This window comes from Rhagoletis zephyria, unplaced genomic scaffold (genome assembly GCF_001687245.7).
Source record: "Rhagoletis zephyria isolate East Lansing unplaced genomic scaffold, Rhagoletis_zephyria_1.1 Rzeph_scaffold_00295, whole genome shotgun sequence".
In the NCBI taxonomy this organism is placed as follows: Eukaryota; Metazoa; Arthropoda; class Insecta; order Diptera; family Tephritidae; genus Rhagoletis; species Rhagoletis zephyria.
Window position 1 is genome coordinate 275541 of NW_016157379.1, and position 21844 is coordinate 297384.

General features: G+C 32.1%; 1 protein-coding gene across 4 annotated transcripts in view; it reads right to left on the reverse strand.

The window, feature by feature from the left end:
- The window catches only part of lbk (leucine-rich repeats and immunoglobulin-like domains protein lambik), an 83959-nt gene that overhangs the window by 30051 nt on the left and 32064 nt on the right, over positions 1 to 21844 (reverse strand). Inside the window, exon 1 of one of the 4 annotated variants that reach the window (XM_017610269.1) lies at positions 114 to 244. The exons of the other annotated variants lie outside the window; for them this stretch is intronic. The gene's annotated coding sequence lies outside the window, so the exon portion shown is untranslated. Of the gene's footprint in view, positions 1 to 113; positions 245 to 21844 lie in introns of those variants that run through there. 4 annotated transcript variants of the gene reach the window in all.

The window sequence follows — 21844 nt, forward strand, 5'->3', positions numbered from 1 at the left end:
AGAGCTACAAATTTTTTCTTTCCACAACAAATTTACAACAAAAACACTACAATTAATGCCGTAGTTAACTTTTCCAATTTCGAAAAGTGTAGTGCTAACTTGACACACGTCACTTCTTGTACAATATGAAAGTAGCTCAGCGTGAACACCTCCGACTCAAGCATCGTTGGTCGCAAGCTCAAATCGAGGTGGAGGCAGTTGTGAGTTTTCAAATTTAATGAATTCAAATTGTTGCGTGCAGCTTACAATAATTTTTTTTCTTATGAAATATGTAACGAAAATGGAATCTGTAAAAGAAAAGAAAAAAAGAAAAAATATAAAAAAATCTAATCTTAAAAACGGTTTATAAAACAAAAACTATCCAAAATAGAACTGGTTAAAAACTAGTTGTAAAGTAATGCACTGGGTGACAATTGCCGTGTAAAACTGGACAGTTGAAAGCATTGCTTGGGTACTGAGCTAGAACTGGTACTGTCGGCAAAGGGTCTAGTTCTACGCAATTTCTGAGCTAGTCACATTTTCTGCAGGGTATTTATGTACACGAGAACATACTCGTGCAACACTTGTATAAATAGACATGGTGGTGGCAATATAGGCCCTTATTATGAGCTGCATTCGATTTTCGATCTTCGCTGGCTATCGAAGATCGAAGATCGAAAGTGAAATTCGTATTATGAGCTATGCAAGCGTGTCGAAATTTTCGTTGAGTACCGAATTTTCTGTCGAACAGAATTTTGCTTTCGATGGTGTAGCGAAGTGTTAGAAAATTGTGAAAAATGTATGATTTTGTATATGTTTTCTAGCCGCACTAATTTTAAACAATTTTTATTAATTTCATGCAGTTCTAACATCGTGAATACTAAACACAAGCTCGAAAGGCTGGTTTTACTTGTGAAAGAAAATACCAATACTCTGTTGGCAGGATCTCTGAGAACAAAATCGTAGCGCTGTTGATAGTTTTAAAATATTTTAACCAGATTTGGCTCACAAACGCCTCTTTAGATGGTCGGAACTTTTTAACGAATCTGTAAACAAATTTCTTAAATATATTTTATATCAAAATATATTCGAAAGACTAATAAACTTAAACTCTCTTAAATATTTGCTACTCCTGGCCAGTTTACTAAGCTCTCATCCTCTGACGAATCGTTGAACCAGAACTCGTACTCATTTTACCACGTTTTTATAAACTTGCCTTCTTTTTTATTTCATTTTAATTAGAACAAATTTACATAAATATGTATAAGCACACTATTTAGTTTGCTCGATTTGTAAACAAAGCTTCTCAGCGGTGAAAAATATACTATTGTGAACAACCTAAACGAGCGAAATTCACAATAGCGCTATTCTTCATCGAATGAGTGCCATAATACCAAATGAAAATTCGTTCGCTCAGCACTTTCGACCACAGTCGAAAATCGAATGCAACTCATAATAGGGGCCATAATTACATAAATACGCAAGTGCATACGTATTCACATATTTGGTGTAAGGTATAGAAATGATAACTGGTTTTTTTATATATGTTTCTGAGTTTTGCTAACTTAACCAAATAAGAGTATATATCCCGAAATTTTCAATACTTCATCAAAAATGCAAAAACCGCGTTTCTAAAAAAGACAGCAGTGCAGTTCACAGCCTGGCCCAGTTTTATTGCAAATACCTTCGGCAGTTAGTATTATTGCCTTGTAGCCTTTCTGGATATTGAAGCAGCATTCAATAAAATAATACCGGAAGCCATAACGAATGCTTTGAGGCGGCTAGAAGTGGACCATGCTTTGTCAGAATTGATAGACTGAGTGGTGAAAGCAAATAGGTATCCATATGAAGGTGAGAGAGCCATTCTTCAAGGCATAAGGAAAGGGACACATTCCAAAGTGGCGTATTCACGCCGCGCAATGTTATCTATTTGGAAAAAAGAGACAAAATCAAATATCTATCGAACGAGAAGAGATACCGAAATAAAAGTAACCGTATTTTAAAGCTTTTGAGATGGCGAATTTAGGACAAATTTTCTCTTTGGATAGAATTACCTTGACTTTTAAAATTACCTTAACAGCGAACTCTGTCGTCTAGGCGGATGAACTTGCAAATACCTATAGAGGCGAGTTTCCCATGTCACTATGTCAGTATGTCAGTTGATTCCATAGCATTTCAAGACATACATATCAATGTGCTCCACACTCTGCGGTCTCTGAAAAGCAGAACTCGTTCTATTTCTAATGCAACTGAACAACGCATACTGGTCGGATTCACTAAACTAGCGACACAATATGTAAAAATAAAAGTCATGCGAATAGCGTCAAAATGTCATGGCTAACTTCTTATCACAAAAGATAACTGTAACAAATTTTTTGTTTTTGAACTCTCACTAATAAAAGAATATTAAACTTATAAGTTGGTTAGTCCATGCAAGTCAGTTAGCTGTAGCAGAGAAAGTTTTTTTTTTGAGCGATTTCGCTTAGCTATTAAAAGGATCGCCTATTGCAATTTTTTTCCCCCTGAAGAGAAGTTATTACTGGTGATAAAAACGTTTCATTATTTCTAAAATTTTTTAAATGAATTTTGTATAGCTCTGTAAGTTCAACATGCAAAGTTGGACTTGAAATTATTTTGTGTGGTGTAGTGGTAGTGGTAAGCAGTGCGCACTTCCACTCCGCAACGCCTGAGTTCAAGCCCTGGCCAAAGCAACATCGCAAAAAAATATAGAAAAAGGTTTTTTCTTAACAGCGGTTGTCCCTCGGCAGGCAATGGCAAACCTCCAAATGTATTTCTACCATGAAAAACAGCTTCTCATAAAAATACAATCGCCGTTCGGAGTCGGCGTAAAACTGTAGGCCCCTCCGCTTTGTGTGACAACATCAAGGAGAAGCTCGGCAAAACACTAAAATATGTGTAAGCGCCAATCTATTATTATTATTATTAATATTTAAATAGAAAAAAAACTAAATAGTTCTGCTGAGTTCCGACTCGAAATTCATAAAATCGAATACTGTAAAGTCTTGGTTTTTTGTGCGCTTTTGCGACGTCCATACAATTATTTTCATTTTTCAGAATGGTTTCTCCAATATCGTGAAACAACAAGTTTCGAGCGAATGCAAATTTTTTTTTTTTAATTTTGCCCGCCATATTGGATCCCCCATGTTTAATTTAAAAAATTCATGGTCAGAATCATAATCAGCGACCCCAAAAACTCCCGAGTAACTAGTTTTGAGCGAATTCAATCAATTTTGAAAAATTTGTCCGCCATACTGGATTTTTGAAACCTGACTGAAGATTTTTAATCAATGGTCCCATAAACTAGTGGATACGAAGTGGTATAAAAATCCATCAACGCGAACCTGTTCAAATAGTTTTGTTCCGCTAGATTCTCTATTCAGACCACTGTGCGACGTCCGCAAAAGCCTCAAAAACAGAACTAAATCGATTGACATTGCTCTGAATAGGAAGCTGAGATTCAGCTGTACTATTGCAAGAAATCCATAGACAAGAAATGGGATTTGAATCCAAAAATCAGCATTTTGGCATTTTTTTGTTGATAAACATATTAAAAGACATTTTTGTATGTAAGCAAAATAAATTGGCTAAAATCTACGGTGAGTCCTAGACGTTTTCATATGAGTTTTTGTTCTTAAAATAAAAAATAAAAACCCGTACAGTACGTTTGTTAATCTTTTAAAAAAGTAAAGGAAATGTAAGCAACTTAAAAACAGACATTTTATATGCAAACGTTTTAAGAAAAGGTGAAATAAACGAATATCGTGAAAAGGTAATTTTTTCATTTAAAAGTGTGCAGGCTCGAAACTCACATCCGACCCATGGTTTCTTCTACACTTTCTCTTAGAATTATCTACAGAATCAGAAAATACCATGCGATTTAAATAAAAAAATAAATAAGCGACACTAAAGTCAAAAATTTTAATGACGAATGGATTTTAAACAAAGAATTCAAGCCGTAGCCGCTTAAACAAGATGAGTACATAGTACACAAAGTATGTTCGACAATGTTTTGTTCGGACAAAACTGCCAAAAATCTACGCGATTTTTTACCAACTTCAAACTGGCACTTAGTTATACAACAATGCCAACTTTTAGGCAGATTTATTGAATTATCCTCAGTTTTGCACAAAGTTAAGAGATTTAATTTTTATGTTTTTTTAAGTATAAACTATATTTTTATAAGAGATTCGCGGAAAATTTAAGTGAAAAATGTTACATATGTACATATGTGCTTTTTTTGCGACTATTGTTTTTTTTTCACTCCCACCTCGAAATTTTGGGGAAAACACTTAAAGAAAAAACTCCATGAACATTAAGTACTCGCACAAGGCGTGCAAAGATTTCCCATATAAAATACACGTAAACTTTGATTGTTTTTCTTCAAAATTCTGTATCTCAGAGGAATTTTATCGTATAATCATGGGTTTCCTTTAAAGTTGAACGTTCTACAAAAATGTCCATTACGGTGTAATCCTAACTCCCACCAGCGAGGTAATACCGGTCAGTAGACCCAATTTTTTCATGAATTCTCGTTTGTTTACCCCTATCTCGAAAATAACAAGAGCTACAGAAAAAATATAAATGATAAACTTGTAGGACATTCAATTTCCTACAACACCAAATTGCTAATATCCACATTTCTTGAGATATTGGGCTTTGAAGTTATTAACAATTATCACTATTTAGCTCAATAATCAATAAAAATTCCACACTACCTCAATTTTATAGCCCAATATCTCAAGAAATATCGACATTAGCGTTTTGGTGTTCTGAAACTTTTTGCTAGGAAATTGAATGGCCTTGTAGGCCAACCAAAAATATGACGTAAAAATATGATTTTAAGCGCTTAAAAAAATGCATGATAAAATAAGACATATGCATAAATATGCACGAATGATATCAAAAACGTGCTTAAGATATGCATTTATGTATAGAAATGAAAATGCAAATTTAACTTGCAATAAATAACAAAGTATTCGGACAAATTTTCATAAAGAAATGATTTCCTGTTAGCACGGAATACATTCTTAAATGAATTGATTTACCGGATTAAATTTTGCTTACAATATTTTTTAATGCAGCAAAGCCACATTTGATTTTAGCTTATTGCTCACAGTTGAAAAACTTACAGCGTTTAATTTTTCTTCAACTCTCTTAACAATTTCTAAATGTGTCGATAAAGTCAATGCTGTTGCTTCTAGTGGCAAAAATTTTATTAAAAAAATAAGCACAAATCCACATAAAAACTGTTTCGAAGTTAATTCAACATTCTAATGGTAACCCCGCATAAATGCTCGCAATGTTATCCTCAGAAATCCCTCAAAAGCTGTTTACACAGGTAACTAGTGGAAGAAAAATTTCAAAAGACTTTTTATGGGTATTATAAGAAAATAAAATTTTTGAATATGTACCAAATTTAGCATTATTTCTAAAATATGATGCAAAAAAAATGCCTTTATCGCGAAAAATGCGAAATATGGCAAAAACGCTCTATCTTTTTACAATTAGCATTTCCTTTTTATGCATTTTTTGATAAATTATAAGAAAAAAAAAACATGCTCGAGCATATTTTTGGTTACCCTAGTAATAACCATTTGATTACCTTCTTTATGTAAGAAAATTTACCTGAAATGCAATACTCGGAATTCATTATTATCGAGTTCTCCATTAAAGCCTCTCACAAAACACATGTTCTAATGGGCCTTAAAATGTTTTCTATTGAATTGGTTTTTTTATTAAATATACTAGATATATGCATATACATATGTATGTACGTAGGTGTGTGCATACATATTTACTTATGTGTATCATTAGGCTGGTCCAAAATAAGTAAAGTCGTAATTTTAATACTCTCACCCCCTAGGATTGTTCTAGTTATATCGAAGAAAATATACCCCCCTATTTTTTTATTTTGAAATCGAAAAATATATAGAGGTCGCTCAAAGCGCTCAAAGTTTTCCATGTATTTTATATGGGAGAAAAAAAACTTTTCGGTAGAAAATGTATAGAATTCTTGAAAATCATTATTTTTCGATCGGAACTCTGGTTTCGATAATAATACCCAATTGTTTATTTAACCATTTTTTAATACTAAAGATTNCTTTTCGGTAGAAAATGTATAGAATTCTTGAAAATCATTATTTTTCGATCGGAACTCTGGTTCCGATAATAATACCCAATTGTTTATTTAACCATTTTTTAATACTAAAGATTTTTAATTTGCATTTATGGGGGTTTTGGCGGACCTATAAAACGTAGTAACTATGCAAAAATAGTTAAATAAATAATTGGGTATTATTATTGGGAATCTCCTGGAGTTTTCCGATTAAAAATTATGGATTTTCCAGAATTCTATACCATTTCTACGAAAAATGTTTTTCTCCCATATTAAATATGTGGAAAACTTTAAGCGCTTTGAGCGACCTCCAAATATTTTTTAATTTCAAAATAAAAGAGTAGGGGTATATTTTTCCGTATGGAACAATCCTATGGGTGATAGCATAAAAATTCCGACTTTACTTTTTCACATTCATATTTGGACCACCCTAATGTATATACAGTCACTAAAACAAGTGTTCACATGTTGATTTTTTTCAATGATTTTTTAGTTAAATTTTTTATTTTTCAATAAAATTAGTGTCCAAGCAATAACCAAAACCTTGAATCAAAGTTTCAAACTTTATACAAAGTTTCAAACTATACAAAGCAGCTAAGATTTTAATTATTTTTTTGCCGAGTGTCTTTTGCGTTTCTTTCATACATACATATATTTTTTGAAATTTTTTGTGCGACCGTGCGCATTTTGTTCCATAAGAAATTCATGTTTACATGGAAAAAAAGTTCGAAATTTTTAAAGCATTAATTTATACACGTTTTGACGAGTTTATCTGTTTATATTCCAAATTTATAAAAAATATAATTCATTAAACAGCTAAACCAATCATTTTTTAGTTTCATACAGAACTCGTGAAAATGCAAGAAATAACAAGAAATTTTCATCGAAATATTTAATTTTGCAATTCGATTTCTTAGAAGAGTTTTGAGTATGCAGTTCTGTAGCCCATTAAATTGCAAGTTTCAAGTTGCTAAAAATTGCCGATTTTTGAAAATTTTTTTACTGATTCTGATGTGCATTTTCTTCTATATAAAAGCTTAGAATCCAGCTCTCAAGAAAACTCACAAGAAATATTTTTCATTATTTCTTTCGCTTGAAAAGCACTTTGCTTTCGTTGTAAATTTTCTTGAAGAAATAAATATACGAGCATTTTTTTCTTGAGAGTTGCAAACTGATTTAGGAAATTTTTATAGAAGAAAAATTCCTTTCCATTTCTTGTGCGTCATTTTATATGAATTTTTCGCTTATCTTGAAATCTAGAAACAGCCCTAAAGCATGAACACAATTTTTTTTTTATAAGAAAGAAGGTATGCAACGCCCTTCTCAAAAAACAACGGTAATTTTAAGCCACTTGGAACTTGTTGCTTATTATACTAAAATTTATTGGGTACAAAACTGCATACTTAAAATTTTGTTAAGAAATCGAAATTAAAATAATTTATTCCTCTGGCTTTAGCTGTTGAACGAACTACATATATTTTTATAAAAAAAAAACAAGAAAAATTTGGTATGAAAAATATAAATAAATAAAATCGTTAAATCGTCAAGGTATGCATATTTTTGACGCTGACTGTGTGTAGAGAATGGCATGTGGATGCCATCACAACACGTAAATCACGACAGGAAATTGGGATTTTTTCGATCTGCGATAAAAAGTTGTGGCTTTGCAATTGACTGAATCATTTGAAAACAGCATGAATAATATATGTATATATGTATATACATATGTAGGAATATATGTATGTATTCATTTAATTTCGCACAATAAAACGTGTTGTAATTAGCAAATAATATAATTGCAGTATAATTGCAACTGATTCATAAAAATCGTGTTTTCATAAAAGTAAATTCTTCACTCGTCGTCGTGTCGCGCGAGTTTCTAATTTAGAAATAAAACTTACACACACATGAAAATAGCGACATACATACATACATACCAATGTTTTAAATACATTCTAACGCTTCATGTGATTTTGGGAGGAGAAAAGGAAAAATAAAACAAAAAAAAGTATCTAAAATAAAATTTTTCGTATTTTTTTTTGTTTGTTTGTGAATGTGAAAAGTATGCGAATTTCATTTGTTTTAAAAATAAAACGCTATTACGTTCACTTTTGATTGACGACATTTTCGTCTGGCTGACTTTTGGCACATCTGTAAGTCCATTTGCCTGCCTCCCCTCTGTCAGTTGGCCCAAAAGTGTATGCGACATACACGAGTATCCAAATGTTTTTACGCTTACATACATACGTAGATATACATATATTTGATACATATATAAATACATTCAGTATCTCTGTGTCGGCGTGTCGTCTGTGCCAGTTTTGTCCCTAAGTCTGCAGATATCTTGAAATGTCGGTGTACCGTGTGACACTTGTAGCAATATCTTCAAACTTAGTTACGTTGTTAGGTATATGTGTGCATTTTCGTTGGACGATTGCATGAAATATGTGCTCCTGATGCTATTTTAGATATTACCAGCGGTGAATATATGAATGTAAGTGCATATATGTATGTTGTTGTTTCGAATACAATGTATGCGAGTATTTTTCGGCCCTATGCTTTTTTTCGGAACTATTAGCTGTACATACTGGATACTGAATTCTTATTTAATGTTGCAGCTAATTACACCGGTTCACAAATTTTAATTTGGTTTTTTTCCGATAGGGCTTATAGTTTCTGACAAATTAATTAATCATTCCAGCTTTTTTTAATTTTTGACATTGGCTGCCAAAAATTGGATTTGCTCTCACAAGCTCTTGGCTCAATCCTTATCCATTCGTCCTGAAATATACTAGCCAGAAATGCGATTGCTTTATAAAAAAAGAGAACCATTTTGAAATATGAGTGTTTTTGCTCTCTAGAAAATAATTTATGCAACCTCACTTACGCGGTTTTGCATTATCTTGATACGCGGTTTTGCATTTTGCTGATACGCGGTTTTGCACTTTAAACGACGATATGCTTGTATGTATATAGGGGCGTGTGTTTGATTTGTTTCACATTTTTAGAGTTGATGGATGAACATAAATAATAAACAAATATGAAATTTGAGTTTGATTAATACATTTTTAAAAACTTTACAGCATAAAAACAAAAACAAACCAATTTAATCATTTTCCAAATGTCTCGAGAACGGGGCGAGGAAAAAATTTTAAAACAAAATCTCTATGAAAAGAAATATTTTTTAAATGTTTTTTTCTTGAAAAATTTTTCCCATACAAATTTTTTGATAAAAAAAATTAGTTTTTGAAAATACGCCATCTGAAAAAAAAAAATTAAAAAAAAAAATCACAATGGTAGCTGTGAGTATTGCCCAATATTTAATTATAGTATTAAGGGGTGTGGTGTAGTGGTAAGCATGGCGCGCTTCCACTCCGCAGCACCTGGGATCAAACCCTGATCAAAGCAACATCGCAAAAATATAGAAAAAAGGTTTTTTTCTTAACAGCGGTCGTCCCTGGGCAGGCAATGGCAAACATCCGAGTGTATTTCTGCCATGAAAAACAGCTTCTCATAAAAATACAATCGCCGTTCGGAGTCGGCGTAAAACTGTAGGTCCCTCCACTTTGTGTGAAAACATCAAGGCGCACGCCACAAATCGGAGGAGAAGCTCGGCCAAACACTAACATATGTGTAAGCGCCAATCTATTATTATTATTATTATTAAGGGGTGCACTCTACAATGATTTGAGCTATGAATTTTTTTAAATTGAGTAAAATAAACACATTACAAATTTACAAATTTTTAAAATTTTTTTTCGAGTTTTTTTGAGTAGGCAGTTTTGTAGCCCATTAAATTTTAGTATAATAAAGTGCAATGTGGAACATCGTTTCGCTACAGGTTATACCAGATGAATCTATTTAGTACTAGAATGTCTTTTGACCAGTTTGGTATTTTCCTGTAGGATCTAGTACACTTACTACATAGGTATGTATGTGCATTAGGGTGGTCCTTAAAAAATCAAAAGAAGGATTTTTTTCAGTCTCACCCTCTCAATCGGCAATAAATTTTGGTCCCGATTGGAGTCGGTTAAGGCGTGTCGCAAAGGGGTCAAAAGCCAGAAGCCTCTATGGAGACTCAAAAATTTTTAAATATTTTTTTTCATTTAATACCCAAAATCGATACTAATAAAGTCGAAGGTATCACATATAAATTTTAGTTCCGATTGCAGTCGGTTAAGACGTTTTCATAGGGTAATCTGAAGTGTTAACCCTGTGCGACACGCCTTAACCGACTCCAATCGGAGCCAAAATTTATGTGTGATATCTTCGACTAAAGTAGTATCGATTTTGGGTATTAGGTGAAAAAAGAATTACATATTTTAATTTTTTGAGTCTCTATAGAGGAGTCTGAACCTTGCCCTCCTGTGCGACACGCCAACCGTCTCCAGTCGTGAGCAAAATTAATATATAATATCTTCGACTATAGTAGCATCGACGTAGGGGTTGAGGCTTAGGAAATCTGATATAAAAATTTGCTTCCTACATTTAAGGACCACCCTAATGTACATACATATGTAAGCCTTGTACATAAGTATAATTACTTATGTATTTCAGAGATTTTTATGTGCAATATTTATACCTTCATATTCTCGCGTGTGCTCATTTTTGTGGAATGCATTTTTTACCTTAACTAATTAGTTATAATTACACTTAATGCAATTTAGTTGACGTTTTGAGCTTTGCTTTTTTGTTCATTTGTTTTTGCATGATAAGCACATACACACATACGTATGCATACACACATGTATAGTACGTACATTTGTATTTATAAGCATTTGCAAATACTAAAATTATATTGCATACGAATATGATTTGGAGATGGAAATTTACATAGGTTTGTTTGTATCCAGCGAACACTTAAAAGTTATTATATTAACATACATACTAGACGTCTGCATGAATCCATTCAAAACGAGAAATGAATCATTCATAAATATTCTAATTGAATGAATGTGGTTGGCTTTGAATTTTATTGAATTTAAATGAATAGGTGTGTTGATATGAGTATCGATATAGCAATTCTCAAGCGTTGTAAAACAAATTGAATTTTTTTTTTTTAAGGTGAATATGTTTTTGAGCATCCCATATACATACATACATACATACATGCATTCCCTGCAAACCATTCAGAGTTTTCCTAATTGTAGAACAGCAAGTTTTCTATACAAAAAAAACTTGTTTGTATGATTTGAATGTTTTTCATTCATTCATTCACTTTCCATTTGAAGGTAGAAAATTTAAAACGAAATTAATTTTCATAAATTACAAAATTCAGAACGCTGAGTGTTTTGTATATGAAGTAGAATGTCCACCAAATCGACTGTACTCTGTTTGGCTGGAATTTTGAACCAACTCATGCAGAGGTCCAATACATACATTCGTAATTAAGCATGTGATAAACAATTCGTACTCATTTCAATGGTTTTGCTTTTGAAAACACACTCATTCTTTCTACAATAGTTGTCATCTGTTACAAGGGCCTTTCCGTGCACAAAGTTCTAGGCAGTTATGTTTGCAAGTATGAGCAAATGTATGTAAATGTAAATGCATATTAAGTGGTGGCCATAAAAGTTAATAGGATTGTATTTTGCCCTGATTTCTGTTGTTCGTTTTTTTTTCTCTCGAATGGCTATTGAACCGAACTGGGTTATTTACATATGTAATTGCAAATGGTGACGACAACTAAATGTTGCAATAATTAAAATGAAATATGAACAAGTAAAGAAGTATAAGTTCGTTTCAACTTTCTCTGAACTATCTTTGCATGATAAGTAGTAGTAGTCTTTACCCGATTATAAACGTTTACATTTGTATATGCATATAGTTATTTTTATATATATACATATATATTTTTTTCAATTTAAATACAGAGTTTCCAACCGACGATGTCCACACCTCAGGGCCTTAGGAATTTCAGATTATTAATTTGTAAAATAAGGACTCTAGCTATTTTCGATGGTGAAAAGTACTGTTTTCACAAGTACAATAGTCCCAGTTGGTCCTCAGAGTTTCTCTTCTAAAATTCTAGTAGGAAAGGAAAGTTACACAAATTTAACGTTTACCAAAAAGCTTAACAAAATAAAACATAAAACAAAAAACAAAGAAAAACGCTAAGCTAGCAAAAACCAATTGGATTGAAAAGATTCGGTACATTTTCAAATACTAGTGAAAACTAAGCTTTATTTCTCTTCGTGTTCAGTGAAAACCTTTTACATAAATCCTTTTTTTTAAATGAGTGAATTGCTTGCTTATTGCAACGTTGTAATTTGCCCAGTGGCCCGTCATTTAGATACAAAGTCAAATAATTAAATTCAAAAATCATACAAATAAAAAAATTCAACAAAGTTCACCAAAATGTCACACTTTTTATTTACTTAAAAAATTCACATTTTAGTTCAATAAAGTACAAGCTTGAAACTGCTAAGCATATTCTTCCACATGCAAAAAAAATGGGCATGATTTATATGGAAGAAAGAGCGCAACAGCTTCAAAGAAAAAAATTATCAAAAATCAATGATTTTTGAGCCACTTCAAACTTGATCTATGTACATTTTTAACAATTTGATGGGCTTTAAAACTGCATAAATTCCCGAAATCTTTTAAAAATTCTGATAAAAAGTTTAAATGTGCAAAACACCTTCAATGAAAAAAATCCTAAAAGTAATGCAAATTCTAGCAAATTCAAACTTGCACTTCATTATACTGAAATTAATTTGCTTATAAAACTGCACACTCGAAAAATGTATGACAATTTATTGAAATTTGTTAAATATTCGGTAATTTTGCACAAAGTTTGAAGTTTTAATTTATAAGGTTTATGTTTTTAAAACTAAACCAAACTAAAAATTATATTTTTATTAAAAAAAAAATTGAAATTCAAAAAGTCTACAGAATAAGTACATGTGTTTTTATTGTCGGCGTTTATTAATGTAAAATTTTTGGTAGCAGGGCTTCAGAGCGGAGGGGAGCAAAGGAGCAAGGAGCTGAGGAGCAAAGCTCGAGCAAAGATCTAAAAAAATTAATTTGCTCTTAGCTCCTTACAGAAAAAATTACAATATTTTTTTTTGTTATTTTCTGGCCTAGTAACGATTTGTTGTAGATGCGAAGATGGCGTTGAAAATAGAATATTTCAGTTTTTTTTTTAATTTTTTTAATCAACTCTTTGTACCGTACTATTTTTCAATGCAGGAAACATTTTCGAAGCCAAATTTCCCTAAGCGTCGGGTTTCGATACGAGTATTTGTTTTACGATACCTCCACAGTACTTGGTTCAAAAAAATAGATGCCAAAATTACTTGGTATCGTTCGAAAAGTATCGAGTATGTACTGGTATTTACTCGTGTCGTTTCGTCCCTAATCTACCAGCCTTTTGTTGAGCGACGTTAAACCAGCAGGGCTCAACCCCAAGGTGTGGCCTATATTATTGAAAATGAGAATTAAGATTTTTAAACTAGTTATTAGGCTTAAACGACGTAAAATAAGCAGATCCAACAAATAAATACACGTATAATAAAAAAAAAACTTACACTTTGTTTGGAAATTACCCATGAACAAAATCTATTTTTACATAAGTAATTAGTACTTCGACAAAATTTTCATCCAAACGCACACGCTAACCTGGAACCATAAAATTTATTGTTGCCAATACATATACATGTGACACTTTTTACGTTCCGAAAATTCGTGCAATGCAATAAGTAGACACTTATGTATATACATACAGACATACGTGTGTTTATAAACAAAGAATGGTTCAATTTTTTAGTAAGTGATTAGGTGCGTATTAAAGGAAATTAAGAAGCACAGTGAAAATACCGAAGCGACTGAAATAGTAAAATGTTTGGACCTGACGCGAAATAAATTATTACTTTCATACATATAATTTATACACTAGGGTACCCATCGATTTTTTCTAATTTCAAGACCCCCACCCCATAATCTCCTTCCTTTTTATGAGAAATATTATTGCCCATTTTTAAAGATTTTTCAAAAGTCATTAAGATGTCGCGGCTTGTCATTTTGGGTTAGAAAGTACGGTTTTGTAGAATTATCAGTTTTTTAATGATTAGTTTTCATTCAATTTTAATGATCGAACATGTTGTGAGGAGAGGATTTGTAGGCCTTTAAAACGATGTATAATAATCTATTGTAAGACTCGGATTGTTGGGAGTTTTCATCGGGCAAATAACAAGAAAAAAAAACGTTTTTTCTTAATTTTTATGTTTTGACCATCACTAATTTCTACAATTTCAAAATATGTAGTGCTATCTAAAGTTAAATCTACTTTCAAATAAACTGATAGCTCATTTATTGCAATCGAATAAAAATTGTCGAAGTTATGCGACTTTTCTTAAATAAGTACGGCCTTGAATTTATATTGTGTATGTACCGGATTTTCGGATTTTTTGAGCAGCGTGGCTAAGGAATTCATCAATATTTATTCAAAATTGATATATACAATCACTCTGTAGCAAAACATTGGCTTTTAAAATTTTTTTAGGAAAATGGGTTGGCACCGCCAACTTATATCATATATGTGTATCTCAAAAACTACTTCATCGTATTTTTGAAATCGCACTAAAAACCACGGGCTCCACCAACGTAACGATAATTTCAAAAATCTCAAAGCTAGCTATATTTTAGGGGGAGCAGGATTTTGTCTGATTTGAAAAATATTCAAGAGGGTGCTTAAGGAGGCTAAGCACAATGTGTATACCAAATTTGGTCAATATCGGTCAAGTAGTTTTTGAGATACGCATATATCATATAGGTGGGCAGTGCCACCACTATTTTCATAAAATTGCCTAAAAAAAACACTCCTCGCAACATGTTCCATCGTTAAAATTGAATGAAAACTAGTCACTCAAAAACTGATAAATCTACAAAACCGTACTTTCTGACCTAAAATGACAGTCGCGACTTTTAAATGACTTTTGAAAAGTCTATAAAATTAGGCAATAATATTTGTTATAGAAAGGAAGGAAATTAGGGGTAGGGTCTTGAAATTAAAAAAAAAAAAACATAAATTTCGATGGGCACCCTAGTATACACGTATACGTTATGCAGGTAAAAATAGGTATCTTATCACTAGACACCCTTATCACTTATCAACGCGCAAACACTTACGCAATTTTGTTATCAATGGCCAACACTCCAGAGAGGTGTGATTTTTGAAAACAAACAACGACAAAAAATATTCAAACAATAAATACATATTTATGTACATACATATGTATGCACTCAGCCGTTGTATTTACGATTCATATCGATATTTTTATGTTTTAATTGGCGCGCTGATATGCCAAAATAAAAACAACGACTGACTGATGTAGCCACAGACACTCTTCAAAAGAAACGTTTGTTAAAAAGAGATACACACATACATACTATGTGCTAGGGTGTTCGATTATTCGCATTTTTTTTTTAACCCGATTTTCAAGTTATTCGAAAAATTTAAATTTGAAAAACCCGGCCTATTTTGAAATTAAGAAAAAACCAGATAAACCGATTTTAATTTAAATAGTTTTCGTATAGCGAAAATGCTTATGTTGGTATGAAGTCGTGATCAAAAATTACAATAAAACTATTAACAGTAAAGATGATTTTTATTTAAAGAGCAGCTCAAAATAAGGGCAAAGTTTATTATGCTAGATCAAGAGTAAAACTAATAGAGATCAGTTAAGAATTCACGTATGTTCTTATTTTAATTTTTTTAACACTTTATTGCGTGCTTTTTCTGACTTTTTCCGAATTTCAGTAGTGCTCTTTTTAGGGTTTCCTTTAAACTGAAGAGGCCTCGAAAACTTTGAAAAACTCCCAAACTTTTATTGAGAGGCCAAACGGAAAAACCCGGTTTGTTCTGTAAAAAATCCCCCAACATTGTTAACTTTTATTCAGGTTATAAATTATGATATTCTAAAAGTACTTATACGTCATAACCTCATTGCACGAGTATTCGTTCCTTTTTCAATTTGGAGTTTGATGCACTACAAAGTTCTTTACGAGTATTGACAAAGCGATTATTAAAAAAAGTTCCTATCAAGACGGCAGTGCGAAAATGGTACTTTTTTTAAGCGAAAAAAGGCAATGATAAAGCAGGAAGTAGTTGAAAATTTTTCTAGATAAAATAACTTGTTACGTCCATCTCCGTTCATAGAGCTTGATCACGGAGGCAGCCAAATGCAGATACCAATGGTTTCATGATACCAAGCCTGTAAAAAAATGGTTTGAAAAAAATTCTCTTCCATTTTGTAAAACAAACGAAAAAGCGAACGATTATAACAAAAAGTTGCCTTCGAGACGTTGGATGATCTATCAAAACCCGTGCTTTGGCACGAAATGGAGTCCCTCTGGTCCAACTACGTCGAAACAGCGCGTTTCCCGGGCCTACCGTTAGTTGGGCTCCACGACAACGATTGATGGACTAACCGGGGCTTAGTAGTTCCGAAACAAAAACATCAACAACGAAACAGAGTAAAGGGACAAAGAGTTTTAGTCGAAGTTAAACTAAAATCGAAAACATTTATCGAATCTGACAATTAGGCAAATTTGCTATAAAACTGTTTTCAAAGGCCGTACCGGGGAGCATTTCTACATTTTGTATATGAATCCTTGTTAAGTACATATCAGTGGTAAACTGTTTGAGGCTGTAAAGTGATAGTTTAGACAGTAAGTGTGTATGCATTGCATATTTTTATGACAATGTTTTTATTCGCAATTAAACTTTTAAGAAGAGAAAAATTCATATAAAATGACGCAGAAGAAATGGAAAAGAAATTTTCTTCTATCAAAATTTCTTAAGTCAGTTTGCAGTTCTCAAGAAAATTTGCTCGTATATTTATTTATTCAAGCAAATTAACGCAAAAGTAAAGTGCTTTTTCAAGCAACAGAAATAATAAAAAATGTTTCTTGTGATTTTTCTTGAGAGCTTTAGATACAGTTTGTATTTTAGGTTATTAGCTTTAGAGGGGTTTGAACTCCAAAACCCATACCTTGTGGGCGCTAATGTTTAGGCGATTACAGCGCTAAACAAGAGGTAGAAGAAGCTCTGAAGTTTATATCCAGCATAATTTTGATATACTTTGCTAACCTTTAAGAAATTCATAATTCTTAATACAGCATAGTTCTCCAATTGATACCTTATACTATGTCTCCATTGTGAGATTTAATGAAGATTTAGCCCTCTGACGAGATTTGACGTTAAATCTTTTGAGATTTATCATATAAAATTAAATCTCGAAAGGCAGTAGATTTAAGTTAAATCTTCGTCAAATCTTCAATAATATTGATCAATAAGTACAATTTGTTGGATGTGGCAACCACAAATTCACATGCCATAAGTCAAATGACATTTGTGTTTTCAATATACAGTTGAGGACATTGAAATCTAGCCTATCATAAAAACATGAATTTTCGTATTTTTAGGGATTTTTATATTTTTGTTAGTTTGGGAGGAAAATTAGTAATACATATTTACATAACTTTGGTTGTAATAAATTAAGAAAATATTATTTTAAAAACTAAAAATTTAGAAGAAATGTTTTATAGTAATATCATGCAGAGTCTTCTCCGCTTTCTATAAGTCATTTACGCGCTGCGACAAAAAATTTATAAATTTCGGTAATGGTTCTGCTTCGATAACATTGCACCGAACATCCTCTAGAACTCAGTTCGTATTCATGATATGCCAAAGGCCCACGATTGGATTTTCGGTTCCCTCCTATGAATAAGAGAGTTCTACAAAAATTTTTCTTTCCGCAAATGTTTTTTACCGTTTTGATAATTTTTCTTAAATTCGGGAAAATGATTCGGAATATGGTACCATTCTTTACACTTTCCAAACTATATATTAGACATACATATTTACCACGAATAAGAAGCCAATAATATTCATAATTCATATAATGAAATTCCGCTTGGTACCTTCCTTTTATCTGTCTGTATATCAATGTCCGCAACTGTATTTGTAAAATCATACATAAGCAAACGTCAAATATTTAAAAATGTGAACGTCAAACATATCTCGTAATGGTAATGGAGACGGTTGTGATTTAGCAACTGGATTTATTAAATCTTAATGGATAAATCTCTCAATGGAGACATAGTATTAGGTTGAGAATAAAAAAATTGCCGGTCGGAGTTCACCAGAGCGATCGAGACCTTGTCTGTGCCGAGTCTACCAGCTTCGTCGTTGCCAATAACGCCAGTGTGCCGCATAACCCAGCACATGTGTACATCATTGTTGCCAGAAATTGTTTGTGAAAAATCTGCCAAGCGAAGATTAAATCTTCAAAAAGTTTAAAAGAATTAAAAAAAAACTAATACTTATAACCAATATTTCTTTACGATTTTAATAAAAAAAAAGCTTAATAAAAGAACTTCATATGATTTGGCGCCGAACAACCTTTCGTTTACTTTAAACAGATTTAATTTTGAATATTTTTTCGTTTGAATATGATTTCGTTCTGCACTTCATGGATGCTTTTTCGTAATTAAGGAAATTATATGCTGTGACTAAAGGCAATTTAACCCGGATCCTCCTCAAATGTTCCCTTTGAATAAAAGCCCTCCCACGCGTTTGGTGCATTTTAACAAATTTTAACAGAGTTTAGGTTTGTTTAAAAGTACTTTTTCTGTTCAAAAATTTGACATCGCTAACATGGAAAAACCAAAAATTAATCTGTTTGAAAAAATCATGTTACTTTGTTCTTAGTGTTCTTTTGATTGAACTGTTCAGTTGTAGTTCGTTCACCTCGGTAAACTAGTTCTTTAATTCATATAGTTCAATTGACGTTTACATATCGACATCTGAGCGGAAGATCGATCTCGGAAGGCAGTTCGAAAACGCCCTATCTCAACATATTTTCAATATATTTTCAGTTGGAATAGGGCATTTTTAAACAAAATTCTGAGATAGGGTGTTTTTCAATTAAAATTCTAAAATAGAGCGTTCTTTAACCAAATTCTGAAATAGGGCGTTCTTGAAAAGTTACCTGAGATATGGCATTTTCGAACTGGCTGCTGAGATATGTTGATTTTCCACTCATATTACTATCATACATATTACCTACAAAACAAAAACTTTGGTAATTTGAGTTTACATACATAAAGAACGTACATAAATATGTTTTCATATAAATAAAATAAATTTTTTTTGTCCCATTTGCTTCCATATAACGAATACAAACAAATTATTTTTTATATAGAAGAAAACCATAATATCCTCGAAAAAATTCTAAAAAATCAACGGTAATTTTTAGCAATTCAAAACTTGCACTTTGTAGAATTCAATGAGGTACAAAACTGCATACTCAGAATCTTTCTAGGAAATCTAATTAAAAAAGCTAGAAATTTTTACGAAAAATTTTTGACTTTTTCTAATATTTCACAAAGTTAGAAAATTAATTTACACGAGTTTTGTTAAAGAATGAGTTATATTTTTATAAAACATAAACCAAAATTAAATAACAACAAAAATATTTGTTAAAACTTGTCAAAATGTGATGCGGCTATAATTATTGCGATCACTGCAACTTAATTTTCATTTGAATCAATATTATGGCACTATATTTGGTATTTCTTTTTAAGTTATCTTTCGTGAAAATGTACAGCTTAAAGTGATGGTTTTCATCTTATTACCAATTTTTGTTTTATTTAAAATAGATAATCTGATAGAAACCCATTTCCACATTTGCTCTTGAAACCACATAGAAAATATTTAAGCGCTGCTTGATATCTTCTTAGTGAAATGCTTTTATATCGAATTTTGGTTTCGTCTAAATATCTTCAGTTTAAGATTTTGACTAAAATTTTTGAAAAAAAGTCTTCATTTTGAATATAAATCTGCACTTCTGGCAACACTGGTGTACATCAGTATGATAGCCCGAACACAATGAAAACGAGGAGCTACGGACCACAGTTGTCAAACTATTTCTCCACTTACAGTAAAACCCGCTTAAGTACCTCACGAAAAATGTCAGCTTTTTGAGGTACTTAGGCGGGTTGGGTACTTAAAAGAACCCTCTTAAGTACCTCGATGCGGGTACTTAAGCGAACATAATTACTGATGTAGTTTCATCTTCTTGTTAACTTACATAAATACTTGAATAACAACATTTAATGAAGTATACATAGTTTAAAACCAAAATCGTTGCATTATTTAAACACATAAACAAGTAAAGAAAGACTTTATTAAAAAAATATTTAGTGCAATGGTAGTAATTTTTACAAAAATTAAATTGTTTAAAAAGTCAAGGTTGGACATATCATTTTTTACCAAATTCAAAATGATATTGTTTGCCACTTATGTTTATTCATTAGGTTTTAAGATTTTTCAATCAATTAAAATGCAGTTCATTCACTAACAGATACCATATAAACCCAAGCTTAAGATTTTGTAGAATACTTAAAAAAAAATTCATCATAGTTACAAATTTTTTTCTCAGGAGTGTATTTTGAGTATACAGTTTTATAGCCCATTCAATATTAGTGTAATAATGTGTAAGTTTCAAGTGGCTAAAAGTTACCGTTGATTTTTTAGAATTTTTGTACCGAAGGTGTGTAGCGCTGTTACTGAATTTCAAAATACGTAAATATTTTGAGGAATTTTAAAAGAGCACATAAAAGGGGAAAATAATAAGTAAAATTGTAAATGAGGCACGAAAAAATGAGGTACTTAGGCGGGTTGGTTACTTAAGCGGGTTTCACTGTACTTATTCTTATGTAGATAATTATATTGACGCGACGACTGTGGTTGTGGCCACATTAGATCTATTTCTATTTTTCCAGCGACAGATAAGGTTCTTCTTCTTCTTTTATGTCAACCTCATACATGATTCCATAATACAAGGTTCGATTAACTGACAGTTGTCTCGCTCGCACCGCTCCCCTAGCAGTGGCACCGTGTGGCTTCTTTGCAAATTTACATGGAAACAGTGTAGCTTTGGTGTGAAATAAAAGTATAAGCTTTTGTGCAATATGTTTATTTGTATATGCATATGAAGCATATTTAACTGATGAAAACATAAGCATTGGATGTTTACATCAATCTCATAGTAGTCTTATTTTAATTTTGAGTCATTTTGCAGTTTTTATACAGCTAAATAGCACATAAATTACGTCATTCAATGCCAGATTTCCTGCAAATATATTAGAATTTACAAAAGGAATTTCACTACTAATTGCCTACTTTGCGTACTTTTCTACTACCATTTTCGCAACAAGGGATTGCATTCTTGCCCTTTCTCTGTCCTTCGTAAATGCAACCTTTTGTAAGGGAGTGTCAAACCGCAGCTGTCAATAATTATCTAACCTTGTATTATTGAATCATGAACCACATACAAATGCATGATGTCGCTGCCGCGTTCAAAGAAATCATGTCGCCATCGACAAAGCGTTTAGATAATGAAGATAACAAATAGAAGCTGTGGTCCGTAGCTCGTCGTTTTCAATGTGTTCAGATCTTGAACGTATAATTCAACTATAAGTAGCGGCTCTACTCCCTGTCATTTTTCTCGAGAGATTCACTCGTTTATCTATTCAATTACTGCTCAATATTTCCGCTGCATTCTTTATGGCTAAAACTACAGCCTGAAAAATGTGACCATAGTCCGACACCTTATAAGACTCATTAAAATTGAGCTCCGCGCGAAACACTGGCGCGCCTACATCCTTGCCTATCTTCGAACCATCTGTGTCGTCCTTCATCTTCGATAGTGGCTGCGAAAG